Source organism: Anser anser, assembly GCF_964211835.1.
Source record: "Anser anser genome assembly, chromosome: 2".
In the NCBI taxonomy this organism is placed as follows: domain Eukaryota; kingdom Metazoa; phylum Chordata; class Aves; order Anseriformes; family Anatidae; genus Anser; species Anser anser.
In genome coordinates, this window is record NC_139721.1 from 134,328,415 (window position 1) to 134,352,183 (window position 23,769).

General features: G+C 35.4%; 2 long non-coding RNA genes across 2 annotated transcripts in view; both read left to right on the forward strand.

Moving 5' to 3' along the window:
- Window positions 1-23,769, forward strand: part of LOC310894344 — a 38,942-nt gene that overhangs the window by 9,407 nt on the left and 5,766 nt on the right. The gene's annotated exons all lie outside the window — the stretch shown is intronic.
- Window positions 7-18,956, forward strand: LOC310894343. Its single transcript, XR_014579825.1, has 3 exons — window positions 7-12,803; window positions 14,332-16,074; window positions 16,509-18,956. It is a non-coding gene; the product is annotated as an uncharacterized lncRNA (long non-coding RNA).

Consider the following 23,769-nt stretch of genomic DNA (forward strand, 5'->3'; position numbering starts at 1 on the left):
AGACCCAGAAGCTCAGCAGCAGTTTGGAGAGAAGAGGCAGAGAAAATGGCAAAGTGGACAAGAGGAGGATTATTTCATGTAGTTAAACGTATCCGAGTTACAGCTATAAGATTTCAGTAATACCTTATACCTAAGCTTGCTTAGCTAAGGTTGCTTAACATTATGGCTACTGTGAATTCTTAGCGGTGGAATTCTTAGGCATCTGGTGCTTCTCTTACCATACAAAGGGGTTTAAAGTTATGAAATTATGAATTTCTCTTTGTGACTGCATTCCTAAAAGTCAAACATTATAATATTGAACCTTGGCTATCTACTTCAAGTGCCCCATGTCAAACTGTAAAACTTTTAAAAGAAAACATTTTTCTCACTTCATAAGTAGAAAAGGAAAGAAAAACAGACTTTTTAATGTAGAAATGTAATTTATATTAAACACTTTGGCACTTCTGGTTGTTTCCTCTGATCTGAAATTTACACCCTTTTCCTCCCTGTATTAAATGAGAGAGAAAGGGAAAAAATCCAAGTCCCTTGATTTTATGAAGCAAAGAAATAATGACAGGAAATGGGGATTTTTATTTGTTCTTTGGTGTGAATTGGCACAGGCATTATGATGAAGTTAAAATGCAGAGGTTAATTGAAAAATGTGATAAACAAAGCCCCTTGAAGGTCTCAGAATAATTTTGCCTGGCAGCACTGACAGCCTACTACCATCAAGCATTAAACCTACTCCTGCTGGAGATAAAAAAAGAAAAAGAAAAAGAAAAAAAAAGAGAGAAGAAGAAAAGAAAGAAAAAATCCCTAACGTTAATTGTCTTTCTGTTCCTTCCACCTCATTTCAGCCCAATTATAACTGGGAAAAGTCATTCTGTCTAATTTGCATTAATGCACCTCTATGGAAAAATAGCTTAGACAGAGAATTTGATTTTCTCTTTTTTTTTTCCTTTTTTTTTTTTTTTTCAGTTTATTATGGACATACTTAAAATAAAAAGAAACCCAATGGAGCAAATTTCTATGGAAAGCTCATGGATCTTGATTTTTTCTTCGGTTGTTTAGCTGACAGAGAAATTTTAAATATTTATCGTCAGGAAAATTAACATTTTCAGTAGACACTCTTTAATCACAGGACTGAAAATGTTGAAATACCTTCTAGAACTCTATGAGCACTGGCTAACTCCCTGTCATTATTAAGGAAGTCGACAGTGTTCTGTAGGTTGTGATAAACTTAGCTCTTTCTCTGCACTTTGTGTTTTTCATAATAGCCTTCAGAAAAGCTGCATAAATCCCCACTTATGCTGCGTTTTGAAAATAAGTCCAATGCATGATCCTATTGTGCGTAGAGTTTAATGGTGTAAAAGAACTCAAAAGAGAGGCCATCACATTCATATGCAGTACCATGTTTCCACTCAGCATTTCAATTCACATTTAATAAACACATTAAAGGGGCTCACTTGTTGTTGGACCCATGTTACATCTAATTTCTTATTGAGATAGCGAAGAAAAACAGTGTGTTTTGCTCTAAATTGTCAGTCAGTGTATGAGCTCGGTCTGCCTCTTCTCAGTGCCATTTATATTAATAGGTACGATTATCCATGCAGGCCTTATTTTCAATGTACTGTGTTTATAGTCCCCATTTGTACATCTTGCTGGAGCTAACGTGTTCATAACGATGTGGAACAGCTGGCCACAGATTGTTGTTTCTCATTAAAAAGACATGTTTCTTGAGCTTTTGGGGATTGTTTAAACTAAACAATACATACTATTGACATTTTGCCCTTTTTGTTTTCCTTTAGCTCTTCACTTCAGTGGGATATCTGGGGTGCAGGATTCTAAAGTAACACCTGAAGGGCTTTTGAGAGATAGAACCAAGGACAAAGCCACTTTGGGTCTTTAAAGATCCCAGGGTACTCTTTGCAAGAAAAGTGTGGGAGTTATTATTGTCCTGGACAGATTTCAGCTTGTATAGCTGCATTGTATGCTATTTAATCATGTGTTTTGCAGCTAGGTAATCTCCCCTTGAAAGGCCGCTGTACTATGCTGTTGAACATATAATAGCCACTGTATTCTGCTCCGAGAATGGCTTCACCCCAGAGATGAATGGAGTAGCTCCTTCATAGTGTTTTCAACTCGGACAACATTAATAATCAGTATCTTACTAATTATACCAGAAGCTTGGTTTCTGTTTGCATTGATCAGCAATCACAGGAGGTCCACCTGAAGAACCATACTTTTGTTTTTGTTGGCTCAGAGTTTTTGGACTGTGAAGTAATAGTTTTAATGCTCTACTTAGTCTAAAATTGATCACTTTTTTTACTTTCTCACTCTGAAAGCAAGCAGATATAAACTTAAAAGCATATTCTTTGATCTGAAGGGTAAACATCATGTCAGTAATGGGAAATGCCACTAGAAGTAATGGCCAACTGGCAGAGATTATGGTGCTGTACCAAAAGACTACCTGAAGTCTTTTGCTGATTCAGAAGTCTGCAGCCAGCTTCTCATGTGCTGAGAGCTATATTTCTGCTGTAAATTTTGATTATGATTGCTTAATATTGGTTAATTTAATGGGAATGGGAAAAATCAATCCAATTTATACAGAATTATGCTATTCTCATTTAGGAGCAAGGATATTAATATTAAGATAAACATGATAAGATAAAGGAAGAGAATATCATAAAGTTTTAAACATGTTATGATGAAATGTCTAAAATGTGTACTTTCCTTTATTCCACACACAGAAATATTGTCTCAGGCTTCACCCAAGTTCGTGCTGATTGGCATGTCTCTGTCAAAGGCACTAAAGTTGGATGTGGGGAGTCAATAGTCAGTAGCACTGCAATGCACCATATAGAAGTACATACTTCTGTGACTAAGCTGTAATGAAAGTGTTTTGTAGTAGTATTTTGTGTAGGAAAATACATATTTCCCAAGTACACATTTTAGAGATTGAATAATGAAAATATATGCTTGAAATACATTTCCAGCTATATTAAACTTGACATTTTGCATAAATTCTAGCTGTGCATGGGATCCAACCATGCAGTATGCTGAGTGCATTTTGAAATAGGTAAAGATTAACCAGTGTGCATGTACGAAAGAGAGAACATTTCCATATCCGTGCATAACTTAAGTGGGACTCAGTCACAGTGCCTGAGGACTGAAGTCACTGTCTGATGTAAGTATTATGGCAGCATCTACCCCAAAGAAAAATCAAAGAAATGAAAAGGAAAGCAAAAAAGGGGTAGGAATCCTACTTGCAGCCTGTGTTGTTCAAAGCTTCAAGAACAGTTGTGGATTTAGCGAGAATTCTTCCTGATATTCGCTCTGCAGTAGTCACTTGTTTTCAGACTCTCCAGTGGTGTTATGATTTACACCCTTTGCAATATGCAAAAGTACATTCTGGATTATTACCATATAATAATACAATATAAGAATGTATTTAACTAGATGCCTAAAATTGTGATATATATTTATTTCCATGTAAATAAAGATAAAAAGTTGTGCATTGTGTTTAAAGAGTAAGATTTAGCAAGTACCAAAATTTTTCATAAGGATTTGTACTCTTGTTATATATATATATATATATATATATATATTTATGCATCTCATTTTGCTTTCAGTTTGCTTTCAATTTGAATTTGGCCAACCCTGAAGTTCATAGCTATTGAGTTATTTTTCCTATTTTCCTGAAAACAAACAAACAAACAAACAAACAAAAACACACAACAAACAGATAGTTGGGTGGACATGTCATCATCTGAATAAATCTTTAGAATGTCATCAATAGAACACCCTTTAGAGATATGAAGGAAACTTTATGAATTCATTCGTTCTGAGAAGCAGTGACTGACTGCAGAGATTTATTTGCCAGAGTGATAGCAGACCAAGATTAATGGAGCAATGTATACATGGAACCTCACTGTCAGGACCAATTTTAGTTTCTTCCTTTCAAGGGTTCCAGAATGGTTAAGGAGCTTCATGCAAGCAAGCAGATATTTGGTGGGAGGGATCTTTGTCATGCCTTCCTGGAAGAAATGGGTTGAAGGTCCTGTACGTTAAAAGAACCACCATCACTTCATTTTGGCCTCTCATTCCGTGTACTTTGCAGTGGGAGGTGGTTGTGACATGCCAACTTCATGTTACTTTTGTGCCATTTCCTTTGCACCACACGTTGAAGACCATGCTGATTCTTTTGCCGTGGGGAGAGATGTCAGTGGCATCTGGAGATGTCAGGAGAAGATGAGCAAGCAGGGAGGAAAGAGGTGTCTGGAGGGAAGCTGAGCCATTGAAAGGGAGACGAAAGGTGTTTTCCCTAATTGTTTAAATATTTATTATGTTTGTTTCACAATACCCAAATTAGTAATTATATGTTTTAAATTAAGGTCCCCCAGACTTTTTTTTTTTTTTTCCTGTGACAGTGATAGATTTTGACCCATGAGTTTTCTCATTCTTGTGCTTCCTAATTTCTCCCCTGTCCTGCTGGGGAAGGGGAATGAGTTCATGGCTCTGTGGGTGCTTAGCTGCTAGGTGGGACCAACCCACAACAGTTCCAGAATCCAAAACTAGATTATGAATTTCTATAGTCTGTTATAGCAGAATGTGTTGGAGACAGTATGGAAAATCTTTAGCTCTTCATTTTCACTTGTTTGATGTAACTAGGAAGGTTTATTTATGTCATTAAAACATTACAAGTTCTCTATACGTACATGGATCTTAATACTTAGCTAGAACAGCACAGGGAGAAATTATTTTTCGGGTAGACTAATTCAGTTACATTAGTTCAGTTGCCAAGGAGGGATAAGATTTAGGTCTGTCCTGGTTCCAGTTAGGACAGAGTTAAGTAGCTCATAGTAGCTGGTAGGGTGTTATGTTTTGGATTAGGATGAGAAGAGCGCTGATAACATGCTGATGTTTTAATTGTTGCAGAGCAGTGTTTACACCAGGCCAAGGACTTTTCGGCTTCTTGCTCTGTCCTGCCAGCGAGCAGGCTGGGGGTGCAGCAGGAGCTGGGAGGGGACAGACCCAGGACAGCTGACCCAAACTGGCCAAAGGGGTATTCCATACCATCTGACGTCATGCTAAACAATATATAGGGGTGGCTGGCCGGGGTGGGGGGGCCGGCTGCTCGGGGATAGGCTGGGCATCGGTCAGCGGGTGGTGAGCAATTGCATTGTGCATCACTTGTTTTCTTACACATTATTATTGTTAATACTATTACCATTATCACTATTATTATTATTATTGTTATTATTATTTTCCTGTCTTAATAAACTGTCTTTATCTCAACTCACAGGCTTCACTTTCCCGTTTCTCTCCCCCATCCCAGAGAGGGAGGGGGGAGGGTGAGCGAACGGCTGTGTGGTGTTTAGCTGCCAGCCGGGTTAAACCACAACAAGGTCTAAAACTCAAATCTTCTATATCATATACTCCTGAAATAGAATTTAGCTCCCCAAATATGCTTATATTATGTATATAGTTATTTTTGTAATTTTGAGTATTTTTTTTTGCTGTTTTGCCTTCTGTTGCAAATGACTTATTTGCTGATTCAGTAAGCGAGAACACACAACTCTGATTTTTTTTGTAGACTGAAGAATTTTGCCCTTTTTATACAGATTTGCAGGGAACCTTAAAAAAAATTTTGCTTTTTTTTTTTTTTGTGTGTGTGTGTGCATTGTTTTTAATAATGGCAGACTCAAGGCTCAGGGAGAGGAGATTTTTCTGGAATTGGAAAATGGTTTGCAAGTAGCTCTGCATTAAAATGTTTCAGTCATCTTTGTTTCCCTGACTTTTCTCATAATTTGGATTATCTGAATACAGATGGCTCAGACTTGCTCACAAGCATTCTAAATAAATAATTCCACAATAGGATCACATACTGTTTTTCTCTGTCTTTAACTTCTTTACAATTCTGTGTTCTTTCTTTTTCTTATATTGTCTTTTTCCGTATGTTCTCACCATTCAAAGTCCAACTCATGACACTGTAGCATTATTTACATAGTAGTCATTGAATAGGAAGGCAAGCTAAGAAAGCCTGCCCAAGAATCAATGAGTGTTAATAGTATACACTAATTTTTAATTGATGCATGCCTGTTGTGTTGATGCCCTTTTTGATAATCCTGTGTCTGTCTTTCAGGCTGTTAACTCAGAAAAATACTTTGGCATATCTATATGGTGACTGCAGACAGGCTTAGTTTCCCCTGTATGCTGACCTCCCGGGCTAGCCAAGATGGAGCCAACAGGCATGGTGGAAATACGTGGCCAATTTTTCACAATACTTGCCCTGTATCTAAAATGTTTAATTTTTTTTTGTGTGTGTGTGTTTTTTTCCCCGCTATGAAATAGTCATAATAGTGTTATTTTTTTTGTAGGACAAACTAATTGCAAGACAAAATTGCCTCTCAATGGGAGATGTGAACTTTTTGGTGGTGAGCATTATATTGCAAAACAGAAATAATCAATTACAATAAAATACTGATATTTTAGCAGTCTATGGCCCATTTGTCGGACAAGGACTTTTTGGACACAATGACAGAAATGACACAATGACAGGAAAATAAGAAAACAGTCAGAAGAGTTCTCCTCTTTATCTGTAACACAGAACTTAGAAATGTGCTTACAATGAAATCCAAGGTATGTACAAACAGAAGAAAAAATAACATGTACCTGGGAGTTACATTCTTATATTTGAACATGACTTTTTAAATAACTATCTGATCTTATTCATTCACTTAATTTTAAGCATGTGAGTCTCCTTGTCACTGTTAGAATTTTTCCTGAACTCATTAAGCATGTATACTTGATTATCTTGAATTCACTGAAGAATTTCCATTAAGTAGGAGAATCTTAAAGTCTAATTTGGGAAACAAAACATTCTCATCATGTCATAAATATACGAACTTTAAAGGTGTATGGAGTACTGCCTATACATGTTCACTTTAGTTTCATGACAAATTAATTTTTCTATTATATCATTAATTTGTTTATGTTGAATTCTTGCTGGGGCAATGGGAGACATCAAGATATCTGTATTTGAAAGTTGGTCAAAAGAGGTGATGTTCAAACTGAACAGTGGGCAGTTACGACAGTTATGCATGGCAACCTCAATCCAGGAACTGAAACAATTTCTATTACTGTGAGAAAAATCTCAAATAATTTTCTTCAGACAGGATCCTCTGTGAAGCTATTTTATTCTCGATTGCAATGGCGGGCGTCCTGTCAATTTGGAGTGCATTTTAGTAAACAAATCATAACCTTTTATTTCCTATTACCTGATGCCTGATCACCTCCCCTGTTTCCTCATTGGCTGAGTACTACAGGTTCACAAGCTACTCGATGCTCCTCTATACCATATATGTACAATTTTTCTTTTTTTTCAACCCTTTAATTTCTCCTTTCTTATGTTTTGAGAACTTGTGATCTTTGTTTTACTGTTCTCACACTGCGCATCCTGTTTTTCTCAAGCTTCTACCTTATTTTGGAACAGTGAGGCCTTCTACTGTCCACTTTTCTACTTAGCATTTCTCCTTATTATGACTACACAACTACCTTTGAATACAGAAAATTAGTTCTCTACTGCAAAAACACAACTTAGTTTCTCACATTACCATCAGCCAGGATGCCAGTCAGTTTGGCTATTTTGGCTAAAATGTCAGAACAATTTTTCTATCCAGGTCACTGTCTTCACAAAGCTATTTAATTAAATTGACAGGTTTTCAATATGCATTTTGGAAATTGAATGAGAGGTTTGGGATTATTTTATGAATTTCCAGTTGAAGCCATATAAATGTATAAACTAAAAAACAACAGCTACATAATATTAATTTTCAGCTGCTTGAAGAAACAATTTATAATTTGGGAGCTACATCAAATCTTTAGATTGTTCATTAATTTGGCATTCAAACTCCTGTAATCATCTTTTACCAGTAAATTTATTGTGTTGATTCTAATTTGCTTGCACAGACATTTGAGATCTCAGTTACTCTTAAAAACAAATACATTAAACAGTTTGGAAGTTAAGAGGCATTATTGTCATGAGCCAGTCAAGTCATTAAATCAACATCAAGTTACCAAGTAAGGTATGATATTTGTGATGATATTAAGGTGAGAAGGAAAGTAATGATAATCTGAACAGTGAATGTGTAAACAATTCATATTGTATTCACTGTACCTAGGAAACAAATACAATTTAAAGCGATCAGTGATAAAAACACACAGGAAAGCAATAATAATAAAAAAACTGAACATACTTCAACTGGAATAGAAAATGCTGAAAAAGAGATCCGCAAACAGAAAGACTCTAGTGCCCTATTCAATGAAGACTGCATTCTTTTCCTTCAACTGAGTCCTCTAGAATAGTTCTAGATATTTAATGTAGTAATCTGTTCACAGATTCTTTACAAAGTTCCTTTCTACACAACAGGGAATTTGACAATTTTAAGTTGAAAGTGTGTAGATTAATGATAAGAAGAGTGGCCCCAGGAGACAGCTTTTTTAGTTTAATCTTTCTCTGCTACCAGTTTACCCTTTTGTGGGTAGATCATGAGAGAATTTAATCCAGAGCATCAAGGCACTGAGTTTTTAAGAAGCAATAAGCTACTATTGATTTTATTAGACATTTAGGGTTCAAATGGTTGGGCCTGGGTATATCTAGTAAAACATACTTTATTGGAAGTGGCGGGCTCTTAGAATATTGCTGGAAATACTAACCATATGCTGGATGGAAATGGATTGGATTACAGTGTAATTATACAATGATATAGTTATATCCAGTTCAGAAGATAGAATTGCTTGGGAAATTTCTGACAGTGTTTCCTCTCATTCAAATTGACAATTTATTGAAAGCGTTTTTTATTAGAATCATAGAATATCCCGAGTTGGAAGGGACCCACAAGGATCATCGAGTCCAACTCCTGGCACCACACAGGTCTACCCAAAAATTCAGACCATGTGACTAAGTGCACAGTCCAAACGCTTCTTAGTGTTTTATTATATATTTTATTTTGTTTTGTTTTGTTTTATTTTATTTTATTTTATTTTATTTTATTTTGTTTTATTTTGTTTTGTTTTGTTTTATTTTATTTTATTTTATTACTTTACTTTGCTTTACTTTACTTTGCTTTACTTTACTTTATTTTGCTTTATTTTATTTTTTTTCCTTATTAACCTAACACAGTTTCAAAGCAATGTTCATGTAGGAGGTGCTTGTTAATCCTCTTGGAATTCTTTTCTTTCTCTCTTTCTCTCTCTCTCTCTTTCTTTCTTTCTTTCTTTCTTTCTCTCTCTCTCTCTCTCTCTCTCTTTCTCTTCCTTCCTTCCTTCCTTCCTTCCTTCCTTCCTTCCTTCCTTCCTTCCTTGTATGTGTGTACTTAATAAACAGTGTAGTTCAGGTCTCCATTTTTACAGAATACAGTAACCATTGGGTTGAGATTCTCTTTCTTTTGTTAGTTTAATGGTGTACATAAAGCAGATAAGTGACAAGATGTAAGGCATTCTGCAGAATAGTTGGGTTATAAGGCTACTCAGGTTCAATGCTGCTCTAATGTTCAGGAAAATGAATTCACAAATGAATGCCTTAACGGATATTAAGACAACCTGATCTTGTTTGCTGAAACTGTTTATGTGTCACAGTTAACGGAGCAAAGGTACAGTTACCCCAAATACATCTCAAAGATTCATCCCAAACGATAAAATCTTCATATTTACCTCTTTTTCTTCTGAAACTTACCCATGAATAGATTACATTTTCTGACCTAAACTGTACTCAGTTTTTCTCACAACTAATTTAGCCCGTTGAAGCCTTTTTGGACTTCTTTTACACAAATCTCCTTTTTTCCATCTTTGACAGTTTTCGGGCCTAGAAAAAAATCTTGAGATGACCTGCTCTATAGCAGCATACCTATACAGGAGAAATTTCCAGTGTTGTAATTACTAACATCACTGCAATCTCCCAGTGTAGATGTTTTTTACAGATGTGATGTGAGACTTCAGTTTCTGACTTAATCTTAAATGACATTGATATAATTACTGTATTGCAAAGTTCCCTAAAGCAAATGTCATAAATTTGTCAGATCAGTTAGTGGTTCCTGTAGGTTGGAAAGACATCCTTGGGAAATGATGACTTGAAAAAAAATAAAGATTGCCAAGCCTTAATGGATGTTCTGGTGGTCCAGATCAGGGTGACAAAACAAATATTCTGATAACAGGTCTTCAACTAAAGTTGAAGGTAAAAGTAAATGTTCTGAAGTAATAATTTTGGAGTTAAGAGCCAGCTGATTCTGTAGGCTTTCACACTAAGATGGAGTGCTGCCTTTTTTTTTTTTTTTAATAAAATCTGAATATTAGGTCCACAGTATTCAGAGCTCAAGGACTTGTCATTTGAAGTGGATTAGATTGATCTACCAAAAACAAACACATTTTTTTTTTCTGACAAGGTGCTAATAAACCCTTCTGGCAGTCACAGAGTTCTTTTTTCAAGATCTCAGTGTCTTTTTTTTTTTTTTTTTGAAGTGATGAAATTTCAGAGAACTGTTATAAGGTTCTAATTGAATTTCACAGAAGTAGCCCTGGTGTGACCCAAAATAGAGAAAAACAAAACAATCCTCAAAGCTAGTCTGTGTGGAACCAACGATTAAAAACGCCAAATGGGAAAGAGAGGTCCAAGCTAGAAATAATCAGCGTGAGGCTTAATGAAGATTTTTGAGATAACTTAGAGTTGATAAAGCCTACAAGATGGTGGATGAAAAGATTCACAACAACAGAAAAGTGTTTATTAAAACACCTTTTAAGAAACCTTGGAAAATAACAAAAGCTGCCTTTAAAGGTTCCTATTAAAATAAAGCCTGGGTGATTTAGATAATTTTGCCACCTGCAGCTTTAACAGAACTTTTTGCTTAGCTCTTATTGCAAGGTTTAGTTCACTTTGAAGAACTTTAACAATCATTGTCATAAAGCATATTATGAAGTTGTTGAGTAAAGACCTACATAAATCCCATTTTCAATAACTTTAAACAGACCTGAAGTGAGGTAAGAAACTCTCCTGGATGTGTCAGGGTAACTTTTGAGTCTCAGACTAGCATTCTGATCATGCTAGATAAAAGATACGAAAGTTGACTTTGAAATTTCATAGGTTATATGCAGACTGTTCCTAGTTTTTGGAGACCTGTCATTTCAGTTCCTTGTCTTACAGCCCTTGGTACATTGTAAATCCATGATGGGGTGAGATCTGAACATAGGAGGGCTTCTTCCTCCCTCTCTCCTTTCTTGGGCAGATGAAGAGTCATCACGACCATGACTGTACTAGCTCAAATAGTAGATAAGAGACAGAAGTTCTTTGCCACACCTAGTAAAGGTTTTAACTTTGTACTGGAACAGGAAAAGATTTGCAAATAAGACAAAGTCAGTGCTGAAAGCTGGAATGATTATCTGTTATTGGAACAACGATGGTGTCTGGGAGTCACATCCCCTAGTCAGGCCTCTGTTTTACCAGGTGTTGGACAAAGGACAAAAAGCCAAAGCTGTGTATTTCCTTGTAACTAGTACAAAAGTCTTCAATTTCTTTGATGTTATTTCAATATATAGAAAATGCTTTATTGCCTTTCTTCATTTTGATTAACAAAGAGGATACAGTGTAAGACAAATTTCTTTGTGTCTAGCACTGACTGAAATATGAGGTATTACAAAGGATTAGCTGCCTGCAGAATTGAGTAATATGATTAATGTAGCCTGGGAAGACATGTAAACAAGGTGAGAGGCTATGTATGCTGGTTACCAGGTCATTTTTTGTTGAGCTGACAGGAGGTGAGCCAGTTTTGTGACTGAGTTGCAGGAACTACAGTAGGTACAGTGCTCACCAATGCATTCCACTTCTTCCAAGCATGGGCTGGCTTGTGTCCTGACAGTTCAGGACACGGCTAAAGAAGGTACATCACTGTATGCTGCTAAGTATGCCTAACAAAGTCAATGTTTATTAGTTATCATGTTGTACTTCAACTGTATAAGATGATTATATTAAACAATTATCAGCTTAAACTTTCCATCAGCCTCTGGTCAACTGCACATTTTTGGTACAGGTTTTCCAAATGTTATTCGGTCCTTGACTTAATGGTTCAGTAGCTGCAGCACCCAGCTTCTAGGTCTGCCTCTTAAATTAGCTGGAAATTCATACTGGTATAGAGATGGTGTCTTTCTGAGCTACGAAGGAGAGACTTATGTTCTCTTAATTCTTTATATATATTTTTTTCCTGTTCTTTTCTGACACTAGGCTGAGAAATTCAGTTCTCATCTGTTACATTCTCACATTGGTTGGGCCACAAAATATGGCTTGTTGATTTGAAAACTGATTTTGGATTTTGCTCTCAAGATTGCCAAAGGAAATAGCTCATGTATTCTGACCTTTATGACAGCCTGTGAAGCCTCTGCATTTGAGGGGATGCATGAGAAAAGCTAAGGTGACGAGTTGGCACAGGAATGGATTTTCACTCTGGAAAATAAGCTTTGTATGTGAGAAAGCAGAAAATGTTTGTTTTTGAGCAGAGAATGCTTGTTCATTTGCTTTTTGTGCTTCTGTTGGGCTTCAGTCTAATTATTTTGTCAAGGTCAGCTAGAGCCTAAACCTTAATCTTAATGCTTGGTAGGCTGACATAAACAAAACAAATACTGATACTATTTTCTTAATGCTGTTTCAAAAACCACTATTCTCTCAAGCTTTGTCCTGTCTCAAAGTTTTCTACTTCAGCAGCCACAGACTATCACTACTCTTCCCCCAGTTGTGCAGCATCAGTGAAACTAAATCGCTGGCTGGACAAACGATATTGGTGAGTATTTTAAATATTTAACTATTTCACTACATTTTGCATTGGTTTTATAGAAGCCCTATACGTTTTTTGAAGTCAAATGTAGTATGCTGTGCATATGTGTGTGTGTGTTTTAGATGCCAGAAATATAAATCACAATCCAAAACTACTGAGTTGAGATACATAAATATTGCGGGTATAGCTATGCTTCCATTACGCACACTGTAAAGCTAAAAGCCTTCCTTAGCGATTTGGTTGTCATATAACAAAACCAAGAAAATCAATCTGATTTGAATTAATTAATGAAATAATAAATTAATTTAAATACTTTCTGACATCAAAGAAGTATGACAATTGAAAGCTAATTCTCTATACATCTTGTTTCGTGTCAGTTAGAGACCCACATTTCATTGCTAATAATATATTAATCTTATATGTATTGTTGATGCAATTTTGAGGATATTATGATAGCAGCTGAATTTTCTTGTGAATGGATCAAATCATAAAAAGGATCCTTGTAGCAGTCATTTGATTCTTACTGTACAATAAATGCCTGTTAACTGAAGTACAAATTAAATACTTATTTGCAACACATAATACAAAGCACTAAGTACAAAAAAAAAAAATGGGCTGCATTATGGACTCACAATGTGGGACTGAAAATAGGCAGCTTCAGAGCCTGTTAAATATACTTAGCAGCCTGCTAAAATATGACATGGGAAACAGTTTACACTTGAGCAATTATCTGATAAGAGCCAGTGCTCACAGTGAACCTATTGCAGTATGTGTACATAGATAGTGTATATATACTTGAGCACATGTAAAGACCCACACAAGGGCACAGTATATGTCTGCTTCTTTATGTACATAATAAAACAGAAGTTAATAATATGGATGAAAACTCAGTAAGTATATAAACAATAAAGATGGTAGATAATAGAGGATATTAATAAAGAGTGTTCTAGTCTTCCGTTATGGTTGATGTATATTTTCTGTAAAGTCAGTGGAAGAATATTGAAACACAGCTGAAGTAATACAGAGGTGAATTAAGTTCTAAAGCATTGTTGATGATTGGGATTTATTGCTCCTCATTCATTTTATACAAATAAACAAAACAGACATTTAATATTATATAGTCAGCTTGCTTAGTCTGTCTTTTCAGATTCAAAGAATATTTCCTGTTCCCTTGGTACACTGTGAGAGGGGGTGTATGGCTTCTTTTTGAGAAGTGCTGGAAATGTTGTGAAAAGCATATCTGCAGTGATTATTCATCAGGTGGTAAGAGCCTATATAGATGAGGGTGTTGAATGAAAGCTCTTCTAAGTCCCCTTAGATTACATGAGCTACCATTTAAAGAATGCTTCCAAAGTAGACTGACATCTTTGATTATCCAGCCTTTTGAGTCAGGCCAAATTCTCAGCTGGCATAAATCAGCATAGCCCCCCTGAAATACACAGTGCAGTGCTGACTTTAAGTAGCTGTAGCTCTGTCCCTGCCAGATCCATAGTTTTCTGCTCTATATTTATTTATTTATTTATTTTTGTTCTAGCTGCTAAATTAAGAAAAAAGAAAAACCTGTATTTTTGTTGCCCTATTTCTCTGTCTCCAAATAAATGAAAATCAGATCTTGCAAGGGAAGGTAGGTAGTAGTAAATAGAGGTGGTGCTACCCACTCTACTGCTACAATATTTAATATATTGCATTGAAATGGTGCAAATGATATTCACTGATTATTTGTTAAGAAATAATCAGAGGTATTTAGAATGGGTGATTATAGTTTGGAGGAGATAACAGCCTTTTATAAAAATTAGACCAGCCGTTAGGTGATCTGATTGTTTTAGCTGCCAAAAACCCTCAGGGAAGTCCTTTCACTCCATCTGTGCAGCCAGAAAGATGAGAATTGGCATGGGAGCTGTTACTCTGGCTCAACATCACTGAGACAAACCTCTCGTGACTATTCAGGAAGGTCTGAGAGTAACCTGGATGGGAAACTGTTTTCTCTTCCCAGTTATAACTTAAAGACGTAGAGAAATGTTGTCACACTTGGATGGTAATTTTAAAATCTGTAAATATCAAACTATGAATAAAATTGTAGGAGCCTGCTGACCAAAGCTAAAGCAATGGCCCTAATTTATTTCTGTGTGAGTACAAACATATCAATCTAGAACCGACAGTAGTGGTAGATATTAATGACCAACACATTTCTCTTCCAAGTTAAATAACTCATTTTCGTTAAATGCCCAAAGCTTAAAAAAACAAAGCAAGACAAAGAGACCTTTCATTATTACTGTTAAAATCAGTATTTCCTCTGCCTCCATTTAGTACTGGGATGTAGGAGGACATGAGTCTGAAACAGGCAGGATGCAGGCCAATGACCAGGGCTCTGTTAGGTATTTAGAGGTTCCTAGATACTCCAGGTACTTCAGATAAGGAATTTGTTTGTTCCACATTTTATATCTGGGAAAATCTAGATATTTCATGTTTATTAAGGGCTGACTCGATACAGAAAATCTGGTGGAGTGGCTATTAAAACATTGTGTTTGTTTGAGAATAATAATTCATCTGCTTTCCAAAACGAAAAGAAAATTTAACCAGAAAATGCTGCTTTAAGACATAAAACTTGCTAGCTGTATGTGTGATGTTTGTTTTCAATGATAGCCTGTATTCTGTTTTTGGAATGCATCAAGGGAAATTCTTGACTTAGACTTTATCTTCAGATACAAATTGTCCATCTGCAGGTTGTACTTGATCTCAGAGACTGCATATGTCCTACCCACACTTTTGCTCTTTCCTGACCTAAATAAAGTTGCCACCTTATTGTCTAGGAAAATGTGCATAGCAAATAATATTTAGTCTTCCCTGTTTTAGGCATATGCATTGTCATCATTCTTTTGAAATCTCTAATTCAATGCCATGCACTATTTCCTGGGTGAATGCTGTAATAGTTCTGTCTTTATTTGCATTTGTATAAGCATCTTTTCACACTGTGAAAAAGTTATCTGGAAGGAAGAGAATAAGACAGCATGTTTTCTTTGCCTTTTCTGATTTGGGGAAAAAATGAGCCGTTTTGATTCTAAGGGCAGAGAAAGAAAGCACAGTTTGGGTATCAGTTGCAGGTTTAACAGCTGCTAATCTCACCCATGAGGTTATCAGCTGCTGGGTGATCCTATTTAAATCACCTTTGATACTGCAGCAGGCCTAGTGAAGCATGCACTGTTTCTAGCATTGCCTGTGAGAATGAATATTATTCACAGCTATCAAATTCATGCTAAAACAATATAGCTCTTTTCAGGCAAGTATATTTCCTTATTTCTGAAAAGGATTTATCTTTATGTTTCGACAGTGGAAACAACTAAGACCAGAAGTGTGTTAATTTCTAAAGGTTGAATGTCATAATCCTTGCTCATGGGAGTGATCCATATTTGAATGCTTCAACAGTTTCACTCTGAGTACAATTACCTGAGTTAAATAAGGAGAATCAGTCCTTCAATAAACGAGCAAGTAACTGAAACATAAGCAATAATGGCTTTAAAGTTTGAAGTACATTTTGTTCACAGTTGAAATTTTCAGAGGCTGAAAAAATAGAGCTTAGAAACCTACCTGTTAATTTAGATCTATTTGTAAAAAACACCCATTGCAAGAGGATTTTTACAGCTAGTTAAAATATCATGATATTGCCTTATATAACTCATAAATGCCATGTGAATTCTATGCATCTGATCTCAGGTTTCCCCCATGAAAACCATGGAGTAAGCAGAGCTACCATCCCTGCAGCAGTGGTCACCAGCAGGATAAAAGGAATGCTGCCAGAGGGCCGTTGAGAAAAGGGAAAATAAGAGTGCAGTTCTCTCCTATCACAATGAAAGCTTGTGACAAGAATTTGTACCTTGTAAAGTATAATAAAAAATAACAATATATAATCAATTATGTGTATTTTTAAAAGTCTCCAAACACGTTATTCCCTGTCTTGTTTCGGCATTTATTATTCATTTACTGTTAAAATTTTATCTACACAGGTCATATTTAATGAAAAAAATTACAACGTAGCATAACATTTTTGAAAAGCAAATGAAAGTTGTAGCTCTAGCTTCATGCTAAATGATGACTTTGGGGAAAAGTACAAAACATTAAGTAAAATATTAAGTACTGACATTTAAAATTTTTTCTTAAAGTGGAATTTCCAGGAACATTTCACTTCAAACATAAATTATACCCTTCATTTTTCCCTTGAAATTTTATTTTTATGCTTAAATTCAAATAAAAGTATTTAAGCTACTCATAAAATACATTTCAAATTATTATTTTTTTTAAAGCTATTGCAATTTCAGAGTGCTAATGGTGTCAGAAAGCTTTATTCTCTGTAGAGATAGAAATTTGTTACAAATTTAACCTCTCATGGATGTTTTTATTTCATCAGCATTGCCCATCACAAATTGAAATGAATTAAAACATAACAAAATAGAACAGAACAAAACAAACCCAATCCAAACCTGGCCAGTCCTGTTCGAGTTACCTAGGAGTTTATGTTGATCTGAAGGCGAAAGGAGATGTGATGTAAATCAAAGTAGTCTAGAAATTTGATGCCTCTAAATGTCATCCTGCTAGTAACAAATCAGTCAGTTGCAGTGATAAGTTTAAATGATAAGCTTCAAAGTTAAATTTGAATGAGAAGTGCTTAGGTCCGTTGGACAAAGGAGATGAAAAGCTGCCCAGTTTGACTATTGAAACTGAAAAGCAGTATGACCTTGCCCACACTGTCAAAATATGACTTCATTGAATCCCATCTTCTAGCTAGGTTTTGTTTCACCAAGAGAGATGATGGAAAAATTTTCATCTCCTATATTTCTGGAACATTTGCTTCTCTGACAACTATAGAAAATGAATGTATTGCCTAAAAATCCCTGTGCTCAGAAGCAGTCACATCTCATTTCACTCTTCTTTACTCTTTTTCATTTACAGATGTAGACAAACATTTTTTTATTTTTATATATTTTTATTTTTTATTTTATTTTTTTTTGTTCAGGATGCTTGGATGCTTACTTTTGCATTTTAGGAATTTAGAGAGTGTTTGTGTTAGCCTGTGTTGGGAGAATAAATCGTTGTCTTTCCCACTTTATACCCCTACCAAACATTTTCATAAAAACATGAAAAACCCTTGGCATTTAACCTTTGTGCTTTATCAGTCCCATACACTGACATACAATGTACCTGCCTTTATTTGACTAAAGGAAAACTAAAATGTGTTACCATGTTTAGTTTGTTACAGCTAATAACACAGTTTTTTTATGAAAGCCACATAGGAAAGAGTAATTAAGAATGCTAAGATTGCTGGTTAGAAAGTCAAGAGTTAAGAAATACCAGATTTAAGGTAACTTTGTCAGGTGCAGCTTTTTAAAGTATTTTTTTTTTTGTTCTGTGATTTTACAGGCTTTGTCCCCAGAGTCCCCTGGTGGGTTCAGTATATAGGCTAATTCTAACCTGGGGCAGGGACCATTATTGCACTTCACAGCTGCCTGCAACTATAGCATTGCATAGAGTCAGTAGATGTACTAGTATGTACTTACATACTATGAGCCATCAAAAGCTTTTCTATACCTTGGAAAGAAATGCCAGGCTCAGTCTGATTGGGAGACAGCAGCTTTCAGGGTTATTTTGGGCTGCTTCTGCATGCCACATTAGATCTCTGATACTCCATGCCCTGTTACGTATTCTCTGACACTACTTATAATACATCTGAAAACTCCAACCCTAGCTCACTCCACTAGGTAACTCCATACACTCCTACCTTTCTCAGGCCAGATTTCATCCCTTACCTTTTTATCTTTTTGCCCCTTTTCCCCACCTCAACAAGATGAGACCTGAAGGTCACTGTAAGGGTAGATATTATTTTTCTTCTGTGTTGCCAGCAGTTAGTGTGAGGTCTCTAGACATTTTTCTTACATAGAAGATCTTCAATGAACACAGAAATAATTCACTGAACACAGAAATAATTTCTTCATGGGCACTTTTATGATGCTTACTATCACAACACAGGATTGCTGCACAAACAGCAGTGGATTTGTTTTCATACCTTACACCTAACAAAAGGAAATGTCATTTTGTTGAATAATTTTTGGTGCCCAAATTGAGATGGTTGGTCCTTTTTTTTTTCTTTTTTTTTTCTTTTTTTTTTTTTTTTTCCAGAATACGTGTAAATAATGCACCTAATGCAGGTCTTGGCAAGGCAGGAGAAGAAATGAGCTGAAAACTGGATGTGGGACCTGAAACAGACATCTCACCAGAAGGCAGTACGAAGACGGTATGCACAGGGCTCAGATCAGAATCTCTCCTGCAAAGCCATCATGCTAGCCTTTATGCTGCCTTGTGATACAGCATTATTAGATGGTAACAATATATTTTGACTATGCTTACATTTCCAAATGCTTAGCACTTCTGCTCCTGTGCATTTTCTGCACAAAGATTCTTATATTTGGGAGGTGAGGGGGTGGGGTAAAGAGGTTACTAGGTGGCTCCTATAACTTTTGGAAAGGGGAAGAGTATTGCATGATTAGCGTCTACTCTAACTAATGTTCATAGACATGTTGTGCCTAGTATAATATAATAATAATAACAATAACTTAGACTCCACAAATGCTTAATAGGAAGGGGGGCTGTGAGAAATTGTAGAAAAGAAATTCTGAACTCATTTTATTAACTTGAAATATTGCTTGATTGAACTGTTTGAGTCTCCTATTATGTTAAATTCCTTTCCTTCTCAGAAGAGATAAATAGCAGATTAGGTATTTGTTTTAGTCATTCAGTCTACATTGACCGATTGTTAAGCACTGAAACCAAAGACATTCCTTTGTGAGGTCATACTGATGTTAAAAAAGAAAAAGAAAAGACTAGAAAAGTGTTCTGAATCATCTTTAAATATAAACACATGTATATTTACTCATGCACAAATATATATGTATATATTCAAATGGTGTGTGACAATCTTCACCAGATTTGTGTGAACTTGACTGAGCTATTGCACCTATAGCTTAGTCTGAGGTGAGGACTGCCATTTGATTTTAGTATTCCTAAAGCATTCCTAAAATCCATGCCAGACCTATGTATAGTATATAAATGAACTATGAAAGGAAGTATTTTTAGTATTCAAGTCTTTTTGTTTATGTTAGTTGTTTGGGATGATCCCATGTGTGGGCCACTACACAACACACATGCTGATTTTTACTAGTGTTTCCCTTCCTTTCTAACTTCTTACTCTTTGTTTGGGATTACTTTTTCATTTGTGTAGTGTCTTCTAGTTGAAGTCTAAGGACTCTGGTAAAATAAATATTTAAGTAAAACATGCAAGTTGACAACAACCTATGATGCACCAGGAAGCCTCAAAAAAGTGTGAGAGGGATAAGGAGTAGACATTTAGTTTCCTGACTCATCCAACTTTCAAAGCGTTCTGATGGAATAGAAGCTAGAAGTGCCATAAAACTGACGATAAATTCATAGAAATAATGTATTTCATGATAATAAACTCACATTTCCATGTTCTTTTGGTACTTTTGTCTTAGGTAGGTTCCTGTTAGTGAGCTTGCTGTCATCTGCTTCCATCTAATGAAAAAGGAATTGCTTGATGTAGAATTCTGACACATTTGTGTTCAGAGTATAAATTCACTTTGATTTACTTTTAATTGTGAGACAGTGATAAATTACTGTACAATTATCACATTTAAAATGGCAAGCTGAAGCAATGACAAGTCTTTTTAGATTTTTCGTTCCACTTCTACTAATAAGTGAACATGCAATGGTTCATAAATACTGCTTCATTTTGTCACTGTCACAACACTGTTTGTAACTCTGGTCTTTCTACGTTCTGGATAGTTTCCTCATGCCTTTTTCCCCTGAACTGGATTTTTTTTATATCTTTCATATTTGTTTTTTGTCTGTACTTGGGAAATATAACCTGAATTATTTCAACCAGACTAAGCCCTTCTGCAGATTTGTTCAGAAAGCTGAACATTGTTAACTTGTTGCTGAATAAAATCATTTCAAATTTCGAACTTTATTTCCATAGCTGTGCTGAGTGTCTTCAAATTCCAAGCTTTTAGACTGGGCCTTGTAATTTAGCTCAACTGAATTACATTTTATTTTACTGTATGAAATAGATACGCTGCTCAAACCATCTGGCCTAGGATCTAGGTGTAAACAGATAAAAGCGAAGCTTAAAAAAGCTTCAATGTAAAACTTTCAACTTCTACAACTTCCTGAGGTGACGATGTCTATAACCTCAACCAACGCTGAGTGAAGACTGATAGTTTTGTGTTCCATTCCAAACTCCTGCTGTTGCTTTCATGCTTGTACTTAACTGAGAACTGTATTTAGGAATTCAAAAAAAGGTAAAAACACAGGTAAAAATATGGCTGAATAAAATGTACTCAATATAAACTAAAAGATCAGGCTGTGCACAATACAGCTAGGCTCTTTTAAAATATATTTTTAGATGAGGTTATAGTGGACGTGCTTCCTTCTTTTGCCCTTTAAATAAGATGACTAGTCCTTAAATGTACCTGTTCAGAAATTAGGAAACAGACTCCCAATCCTATTGGTTTGAAATCCTGAGCTGTAATCTGCTAGGAGATAATCAGACTGTTGCTGGAGTGAGATACTAGTTAATTGCCATTTTTTTCCTGAAGCATTACCAATGTCTAGAGAGAGAGAGGATTGTAATTCTGTAGTTTGGGGACTCATCTGGAAAGAAGCACTCCAACCTCTGTTTGCAGGACTTTTCATCCACACTGTGACTATTACTAGAAAATATATAAGCAGAATTGAAGTTTTTAAAGAACAAGAAAACTAGGCATAAGTCTGTTTTACTTAAATACATAACTTTCTCTCAGATTTAATTTCTTCATATTTACTTAGCTTGTTTTCCCAACAATTAACCGCTGACCCTAACGGTGTTCCTTTAAAATGGTCCACAGTCCTTTCAGCTTATCCTGGAGACACCTTTTCTTGATCTGCCAGTCCTTAACAGTTTGCTGCTAGGCAATTCTTATTTTGGTGAAATCTAGAAAACCTTATTAAATGTAGAATTATCACAATCTTGTTAAATATATGCGGTATTTATTTACACATTTATAATTAATTGGAGTGTGCATATATGTGTAAATAGTTATTACAAATTTATAACTTCTGTTCCAAGTCCAGCGCACTTCTCTAAAACAGAAACATATGGGAAGTCTTGGCCTTGTGGCTGCTAAGCATTTGTTGTAAGCACTCAATGCATCCAAAGAGAGAAGTTGTGAAGTCATGGGAAAGACTCCTGTTGGCAATCAACTTTTGTTGCTGATTTCTAAAGTCCATTGGTGGAACAAGTCATCTGTACTTGAAAAGTGTCCAACACTTGTAGAATTAAACCTGTAGTATAAACAATAGGACATGAAACAGTAGACACTAAAAGACACAGTCAAGTTCATGTATGTTATTGGAAAAAAAACACTTCCAGCACTTTCATCTTCACACAAACTGTACTTCTGTTATTGGAGTTCTGACTCCCACAGAGAATGAGAAACACCTGCTCATGATGATAATCTAAGCATAAATAAGAAAAGATTGCTATGCCTATGGGAGATGTGATAAACTTTCTTGAACAGTTTCCCTCTCCCACAGGAAGTGTCATAAAATCTCTAATATAGTCTAAAGAAATCACCAGCCTCTGAGTTTCATATTCAAGGTTATGCCTCATTTACTCAGCAATGTGGAAGGCTGTCAAATTATTTTTATGCTGATTGCACTCACTCTGTATTATAATACTTTTATATTAAGAATCCTCTCTTTAAATGTTTGGAGTAACTGAAGTGATGTTAAAATATATGCATATATATTTTAATAAAAGAATTCGTGATTTGTATAAGACTTTCAAGACATGCTGGATGCTTGTTTAAAACATGCTGAGGGAACATAAGCTGCTGTTTGTATCAATTAACAGCTATGTGAAAAAGTTGATTAACCAAGAGTTTTTTTACTGGTCAAAGAGAAAAGAACATCAAAAATCTGTGTTGCTCTTAGAGAATAACTGCTGAAATGTCTACCATTTTTTTTTTTAATCTAAGCACTGTTTAATAAAATGATTTAATTAAGTTAATTGGTTGAGAATATAAAGATAATTAATAATTAATGTAAAACATCTGCAACCATTTCCTGTCTAGTGAAAACCTATGAATAATTTTTGCTCTCATTTTTGTTGTCTGGAAAGCTTTTACTAAAGTCAGTGGAGTTACAATAGTATAAAATCAGTCTGAGAAGAATGTCAGGCCTCTTTAGTTCAGAACAAATTAAAATCCAAATCAAGCACTAGTTCCATAACCCATGGTTTTTTGAATGTTTGGGATCAGTTATAAGGATTTAATTCATAATCTATACAATACTGAATGAATAATCGTATTAAATCACTGACTAAATAGAGAAAGACTATTAATTTATTTCCATCTTGGAGGCCTGAAAACTAAGGCTTCAGACATCTGAGGAAATAAAATCCTAAGAATGAGTAACAGCTGGATGAAGCATAGTAATTATATAATGTACTCTGGCTGTTATCACTAAGGCATCTGTTTTGGGAGGTGAAATATGGAGAAGTTACAATGAACCTCCGATTAGTGAATAATTTTAATGAGAAAATGAGTCAAAAGTAAAGGCAGTAAGTGCTTGAGAAGAAACCAACAACCCAAAATAAAAATTAAAAAGAGCGAATGAGGAATACTTAGAGATGAGTTCTTGGATATTTTGTGAATCTGAAAACAGCATGAGTGATTAACTGTGGAAACCAAACCTTATGACTACAGTGAGGGAGATATATCTCTTCTAAATTACATGTCTGAAACTCAGAAGTCTAGTACTGAACTACTTGCCCTAGGCTCTTTCTATAGTCAGTAGAGAAATCTAGGCATCTCTGGAGGGTGATTCATCTCTGACTAACACAGGAATCTGAGATAGGTCAAATGAATTG